The following is a 7,733-nucleotide window of genomic DNA, read 5'->3' as shown; positions in this document are numbered from 1 at the left end:
GTTCTTTCAGTTTATCCAGGTCCCATCTCCTTAAATTCCCACCTTTTTGCAGTTTCTTCAGTTTTACTCTATAGTTCATAACCACTAGATTGTGGTCAGAGTCCACATCTGCCCCTGGAAATGTCTTACAATTTAAAACCTGGTTCCTAAATCTCTGTCTTACCATTATATAATCTATCTGATACCTTCTAGTATCTCCAGGGTTCTTCCATGTATACAACCTTCTATCATGATTCTTGAACCAAGTGTTATCTATGATTAAGATATGCTCTGTCCAAAATTCTACCAGACGGCTTCCTCTTTCATTTCTTACCCCCAATCCATATTCACCTACTATGTTTCCATCTCTCCCTTTTCCTACTCTCGAAGTCCAGTCACCCATGACTATTAAATTTTCATCCCCCTTCACTACCTGAATAATTTCTTTTATCTCATCATACATTTCATCAATTTCTTCGTCATCTGCAGAGCTAGTTGGAATATAAACTTGTACTACAGGCATGGGCTTCGTGTCTATCTTGGCCGCAATAATGCTTTCACTATGCTGTGTGTAGTAGCTTACCCGCACTCCTATTTTTTTAATTCATTATTAAACCTACTCCTGCATTACCCCTATTTGATTTTGTATTTATAACCCTGTATTCACCTGACGAAAAGTCTTGTTCCTCCTACCACTGAACTTCACTAATTCCCACTATATCTAACTTTAACCTATCCATTTCCCTTTTTAAATTTTCTAACCTACTTGCCCGATTAAGGGATCTGACATTCCACATTCCGATCCGTAGAATGCCACATTCCGATCCGTAGAATGCCAGTTTTCTTTCTCCTGATAACTACGTCCTCTTGAGTAGTCCCTGCCCGGAGATCTGAATGGGGGACTATTTTACCACCGGAATATTTTACCCAAGAGGACACCATCATCATTTAACCATACAGTCAAGCTGCATGCCCTCGGGAAAAATTACAGCTGTAGTTTCGCCTTGCTTTCAGCTGTTAAAATATACATGCCGTTAAAATATACATGCAAACTTTAAAATGAGAAGTCCTATCTCTTCCACCGTATTCTCCATATGTTGCTCTCTCTGCCTACCACCTTTTCCGATCAGTGGTATACAGTCTAGCTGAGCAGCACTTCCAGTCATATGAACAAGTGCAAAATTGAATCGATTCATGGATCCCTGCAAAAGATGCCCAGTTCTTCCGCCACAGGATTCATATGCTATCTGAAAGATGGGAGAGTGTAATGGCCAGCGATGGGCAATACTATGAATCATAATTTTTTTGTAAGTTTTTCACAATGAAGTCCTGAACTTCGAGAAAAAACGGTGGAAGCAAAGTTGTTCACCTAGTATTATTTGTCATTTTCTTCTTCCTGAACCACCTCCAGTTTCCAGATGTGATGAATGAATGCTATCCTCGTATTTCTATCCAAGTAAGCATTGTTGTCCATTAACTGCTGCATATACAGGCTTTGTACTGTTGGATAATTTTTAATCTGATTGATCCATTTCTTCACTGGTTCTTGTTGGTCTCTTGCTTGCAAGTTCTTTCTAGTCTTTTTTGTGAAATTATTATTTTTTGATGGCTGTACTATTTCAATCTGGCTTCAATGTAAATCTCATCAAGGGATACTTTCACTTGGACAAAAGGGTGTATTTCATAATTATTTTGTTGTGCCCCTACTAATTTTCTGAATCAGTTCTTAAGAATCTTCTTTTATGATCTAATTAACATTTATTTAATGAAATATAAATTGGACGTGAATAATCTACACAAAGACAGAAACAGGAAGCTTTAAAGTTTAAAGATACTGCAAATGCTGCATTGGAGACGAAAGGTCCTCTGCACTGAAACTGCAGACTCACTGCTTCCAAAATCAAAACTGCAGAAAACTTTACACAGCACCATAGTCATCTTACAACACAAACTGGATGTATGTTGACGTGAGCATTCTAGCAGTTGTTTACACAACTGTCAGTGTTCTAGTAGTGGTAACAAATTTTCAAATGGTATGAGGCTTATTCAGGTCAAATTTATATTTCATGATATAAAAATTAATGAAACTGAGTCCATGTTTTTAAATAACCCTGTAGTTTGTTGTTTACTGTTGGACTGGGTGCAGTTCACTAGACTGAATGAGGTAAATGGTATGAAAAAGATCTTGTAGAGTGTTCATGCGAGATGGTAAAACTGTGTTCCATTTTGTACTCTACTGTATTACACTGCTAAGGTATTGAACTGATGTATTTTTTCCAACTTTATTCAATGTGATATTAGTAAAACTGTTCTCTCATTTAACATACAAAACTAAAGTTTTGAGTGTGTTTATCTTGAGTCTAAATCGTTTGAGTATAGCATTTCAAAGGTTCAGTTTCTGTTGTAATTCAGTCTTATTTTCATCCTGAATGTTTAACACATTGACAGCAATTTAATTCTGTTTACTAAAACACGAAGTACAGGTTTATTCTCAAGTTATTCTCAGATTTTACGTCTGTATGCATTGTGAAACAATTGTGATCATTACACTCCAGGCTGTGTTAATCATGTTGACTTTGGCATTGTCCATACCAGTCGTTTTGGCTTTAGACATGTTCTTCGGTTTGTTTTCATTTCCGCTTCTGACCATATAAGAGAAAGTTCAGCATGCTGAAACCTCCTGCTTTTATTATCTCCTGTAATTTTATATTTGAACTTTCAAACTTACTTACTGTTTTGGAAAAGTATCACACATTATGTCTTTGTCTATAATGAAAAGAGTTTTAAAATGAAGGAATTGCAGCAATAACAGTAAAAATGTAGAACAAAACTTTAAGTAGTTCTAGGGAGAATACAACAGAGTAGAAGGGCCTAAGAAGGGATTAGATATTGTGTTCAAAGACACCTTCAAGAAGTTGCGATATCTACAGAATAGTTCAAAATACAGATCTCAGTGATGAAATATATGCAGTGGTCACGACAGCAAGCGGTTGCAATACAGTGCAGCAGCTGTTGTAATTATTGGCTATTACAAATGAGCAGAAGGCATGTGAGAAGCAGATGATGTACATGGGAAGAAAGTATGGAAATAAGAAGGAATAAAATATGTACAAATAAGTTCGAGGTAAGATAAGTTTGAACGAAAATAGGTGCAGTTACAAAAAGATTCAGGAATCAGTTTATCAGTGTATCCCTTTTCTACAACCCCCCCCCTCCACACACACACACACACAGAGAGAGAGAGAGAGAGAGAGAGAGAGCGCGTGTGTGCTGGTGAGCGGGGGGGGGGGGGGGGGGGGGGGGGGGGTGGCGGCAAGCATGTGCATGCATGCGTGCCGAGGAAAGAGCATCAGCTTGAAAGCTAGAGAAATTTCTGTACTGTTTTACATTTCTGTGCACCACACATCAATCAGTTGCAAATGAGTTGGTCTCTTTCTTTATTTTGTTCATCTCATAAATTAAATATAATATAATTGGATTTGTGAAAAAATCTACTCACAAAGTGGTGGAAGGAGACTGAGTAGATTTTTCATCTATCCAGTTACATTATATTTTCAAAAATTTATTATTTTCATAAATGAAATAGGTTACTAGATATAATTAAAAAGCAAACTTAAAAGTCAACATTATAAAAAAAATGTGACTGGCTATCACTTATTTGAGAGCAGTCTGCAGTAAAAAAGGGTGAGATAGACTGCGCTGGTTCTTTTTCAATATATTGAAAAAGCCCGGGGCTGCTAATTATGGGAGCATTGCTTCATATTTTTCTTCTTGATCAAGGATAATATGTGCTTATGCCAGACAACAGAGAAGATTCTAATACGAGTGATGAAGGCAAAAAATTTTTTTTAGTTATCTATATCTTGAATATAATTAAAAAATTTTCTCACACATCTTAGGCTGTTTCTTTACTTTTTTCTCCTTATCTCCAGCCCCTAATTCTCTCCTCACCTCAAGATATCAGACCAGTGTTGATTATGAATGGTCACACTATTCATGAAGAAAGGACTTTTAAAAAATGAAGAAGTGGTAAGTACAAGTCCAAAGAAGTTTGACAAATTAATACTGAGGAATGTTGATGAAATGATAAATGAAATAATATTGTTTACAAAAATTATTACTTTTCTTTATTCTGCAACAACTGTATATATACAATATAAAAAGTATACAACATGAGTAAAACTCTATAAAAATTAGTACTTGGTTCCAACAATTTAAGATATGTACTTAAAAACAGTAAGTTACTGATAAGAGCTGAATCCACTACACTGAGTTTGTTAGACAGTCTTACAGGGAAGACTAAAATTTTTGTTCTTCAGAACATAAAATTACCATCAAATAAGAAACCATTTTAGTGGGCTAAAATATGTTCCTCATGCATACTAACAAATGACTCTTTGAAGTCAATGTTTTTGAGGTACAATACCAAGTATATTTTAAAATGGATGTAAGTCTCAGACAATAGTCTCTTGACAAAATAAAGTAAATTATTTTGTCAACTGGTGACTCCTCTTAGATATGTACCTCACAATTTTGAAGCAAAACTTTTTGACACTACTCAACAGTTAACTTTATGAAATAGCATTTTAACCTCTTTTTAACACTTACTGTTTTATTTTCATTAGGTAGAGGATAAAATAATTAGATTTATGCCAACAGTTTGGAGAGTAACTCTTCATGTGTCCACTAAAATTTTTCTCTCTTTTCCTTCAATACATATATACTCTTCTTGAACTGTGAACTTAAGTCTAATGAGTGACTACTCCATAAACAATGTAATTGTTATGTTGTCAATAAAACTCCATTTCACCGCAAAAGTAAAATGCTATTTAAATATCTTCATAAGTAATTAACAAGTTAAATTGCTTAAATGTAATTAAAACAATAGTTTTCCAACTCTAAGTAGTATCTATAGAAAACTGTTGTACTAAATCTTGCAATCATTAATTAATTAACTGAAACAGTGAGGCGGATGGGAGGGGGGGGGGGGGGGGAGACGATGACTGAACAATTGTATGTCACAACACTAAATTTCACATGAGCAATTACATTATTTTGATTAAAACTCCTGAGTAGATAATGACATATGTATGTAAAACAACATCTGTTTGCGGTTATTAGAACATCTTAAATTATGTAGCTGAGTATGAGTCTTTTCATTAAATACATAAATTACTTTAAAATATCTGTCTTCATAATTTCATTGGTTACTGCCCAATGTATAATATCTGTTGAAGGTGTGTTTCATTCTCTCTCTAGTTTTAGAATCAGGATGAAAACTTGAAACCTCCTAACACAACACAAATACTGTTCATCCAGATTATTAGATTTTCAGATAAATATACAAAAGTGTGTGTAGAGGATTAATCCAATGGAAACTTTCTAATCTCAAGCCCTACATACACCAAATAATGTAACTAATTATGAGCAAGTAATTCATATCATTAGATTTCTTCACTTGGTAATGAGAATTCACAACTGTTCATAGAACATATAAGCAGGAAATCAGTCATCAAGTTTATATCACATTTTGATTCAAGTATATAGTTATAACTTTAGCCCATCATAGTTGTCTTTCCTGATATGCATAATGTATGGAGTTCATGAAATACATTTCTTGTCTTTATTGGCCATATTATCAATAATGCAGCATGTGTTACAACCATACCTCTGGTTTCTTGTATCTAAAGTTGAAATTTTACTTGTGTATAAAACCTCTTTCATTTTACAAAGAAAATGGAAATCACTCTACCTGGTACTGCATAACACCAAATGCTGACATTTTGTCCACATTTATTATAAATTAAATTATCACCACAACTTACTGACGAGTTTCAACAGAAGTGTGGACCAGTCTTACAAAATTTTGTAAGGCAGGGTATAGCAAGGTAGTGTGGGGTGGGGACAAACTGCATAAATAATGTTTTAATTACAGGCAAATACTCTCAATAAAGCAATTTTAAACCAAGGTGCACCTTTATCTGTGTAGCAAACTGTGATTGATAAAATATTAAATAATTTAAATATATGCAAGACAAAAAGCTGTCTTCATCATGACTGTCAGAAACCACTGACAACAAGATCAGGAATTTTTCTTCAGTTTTAGATAAGATATGAAAGAAACTCAAATGCTAGAGAACCAACTGGCATATATACATTTTCATGAATGGAAATGAGAAACCTCACATGGTGCAAGGATTTTTTTGTGTCACCTATTATTTCTTTCATCTTTGGCAATAGTTTGTGCATGTGGAAAAACCAAATTTAACCATGGTTTGGGGTTCATGTATGTCCCTAACAATTGGCTAAGTAAGTCATTTCCAAGGTGGCACAAAGGTTTGAACATACTGCCTCTAATAGGATCATGACTAAGAAAGAACTGTAGTATTCATACTGACATTTGGTTTTATAAAAACTTAAATTACAAACAAAAGCCTAAGTGACCAAAAATCTTAGGGTGTCCACAATTAACCCCCCCAGTATAAAGAAAAATCATGATTCACGTAAGTATGATGACTAAAATAAATGGAAGGGCAGCAATATGCTAATTGTACATCACTCCAATAAATAATCATTATTTCTAACATGTCTATTGGAAGTATGGAGACTAAATCTACAAATGGAACAAATCTGGTGGGAGCTGTCACGTACAAAGTCTGACTCATATTTTTCAGAGTAATTTTAGAGCTTTCAGTTATAAGCAAGGGGGCATGTTATGTTATGGTCTGTCACAGAAAAAAAACCACAGTGCAGTCTGGAGTAGTCAACTACAGCAGAAGTTTGGATTGGAATTGGAACATCTACTATTAAACTTTGACTTAGAGGAAAAAAGATGGTAAACATAAGACATTTCTTAGAATGCACTGGAACATTCAGAACTACTAACCATTAGACATGAATAATGAGTGCTATTAGATGAAGGTTCTTGATTGCACACAAACAACACACTTTGGAACCAATTTGACTTTTTAATGCACTAAGTTTATGTTCATGCACAGTGAGTATGATTTAAATAAAAAGATAGCATACCAAAAGGAAGTAGTCTGTCTAAAAGAAGAGATTTGGGCGCAGCAACAAATAAGGAGCAACTAGGGTATTACAAAACCTTTGAAAGCAAGTAATTTATCAATCATGAAAACAAAGGAGGAGGGGAAACAAAATGTTATAGTCAGGCTATTACAAAATATGCCAGCCATTACAACTAATTATGGAATTCACGAAAGCAATATTTTTAGTGTAACAATACTCCAGTTTTGTACAGACAATCTACTTTGTAAAAATGAAAATGCTATTTAAGAAACAGCTTAGGAAGTCTTGACACAAAATGCAATGTTGATTGTAAGTTTCCCATACTCTGAAACATTTATGAAGCATGACTATATTAAAAAGTAGTTTGCAGATGCTACAAGTTCAGGTGATTCTAGAGAAGAGAAGAAAATTGTTAGTGGACTACCTCTATATCTACATCATTGTCATTAGAAACTTTTAGTGGGGCAATTCATTAATATTTTAGTTACATAAGTGGCTTAATTGATATCATCTAAGGAACACTGTAAAGATAATTATGCTACCCCTAACAAAGAGTTATGATACAACTTTACTAAAGAAGAACAGAGAGGCAGATAAAAGCTGAACACAGCAGTATGAGGATTATCAGGAAAATTTTAATTCTGGCATATGCAAAACGTTAAGGAACTGTGATTTAAGTTGAAACCACACCCAAAGTGAAGAGAAATATATACTTCTCAAAATAC

The sequence above is a fragment of the Schistocerca serialis genome, chromosome 6, assembly GCF_023864345.2.
Source record: "Schistocerca serialis cubense isolate TAMUIC-IGC-003099 chromosome 6, iqSchSeri2.2, whole genome shotgun sequence".
Taxonomy (NCBI): Eukaryota; Metazoa; Arthropoda; class Insecta; order Orthoptera; family Acrididae; genus Schistocerca; species Schistocerca serialis.
Note: the sequence above shows the minus strand (reverse complement) of the source record.